This window comes from Nestor notabilis, unplaced genomic scaffold, assembly GCF_000696875.1.
Source record: "Nestor notabilis isolate BGI_N333 unplaced genomic scaffold, ASM69687v1 scaffold2367, whole genome shotgun sequence".
Lineage (NCBI taxonomy): Eukaryota > Metazoa > Chordata > Aves > Psittaciformes > Psittacidae > Nestor > Nestor notabilis.
In genome coordinates, this window is record NW_009935050.1 from 83,156 (window position 1) to 83,874 (window position 719).

Sequence of the window (719 nt, forward strand, 5' to 3'; positions counted from 1 at the left end):
GTTGTTTAAATACCTGAAGGGTTTTCTTACAAGGAATGTAGATGTTACTGTTGTATCACCCAGCAGTCTGTTCGGGGTAGATGATCTGCTATGAAACAAATGGAATCAACCCCGTAGCCATTCATTTATTGCCAGACAACAGCTGTGGAATTCTTTCTGACTGGCTTCACTCCTGTCTGTTTAACTAAAACCATCTCTCCAAGTGTTTAACTGCCATTGGAATCTCTGGATCACTCAGATAGGAAGGGGGGGATTAGGCATGGGGCTGTTGGTGGTAGAAACCTGATGCTTCATCTCCTGCTTGTCCTCAGGGGCCACCTTTAAATAGTTTAATAGTTAAATTCGCTTTCCTGCTTCGTTTGGGGGGTGATTGTAACCTCCAAGTCTGGCTTCAGTACTTCACTACCTAAGAATGTAGGGACTCTTCCTGCACTTGCAGCCAAGTACAGTCAGAATGAGTATGATAATGACACACCGCAGCGTGGTCTCGAGATGTCCATGTCTGGAAGCTGCTGAGAGGGGTTTTGGAGAAGGCTGTTAGTTATTGTTCTGTCTTTGCTATTGCTTCATCTTTGTGTAAGAGCAAGGGAAGACTCGCTGCATTTGTGCTACTCATGAAGGTGCTTTGAGGTGACCTGGAGATTTGGAAGTCGTGTCAGAGGTTTGTTTGGTGCCTGTCAGTGGCAGTGGGTGTAAATACCTCTTGGTGGTTGCCCTCG

General features: G+C 45.9%; 1 protein-coding gene across 1 annotated transcript in view; it reads left to right on the forward strand.

Moving 5' to 3' along the window:
- The window catches only part of PTK2 (protein tyrosine kinase 2), an 82,416-nt gene that overhangs the window by 72,561 nt on the left and 9,136 nt on the right, over positions 1-719 (forward strand). The window lies entirely within an intron of this gene.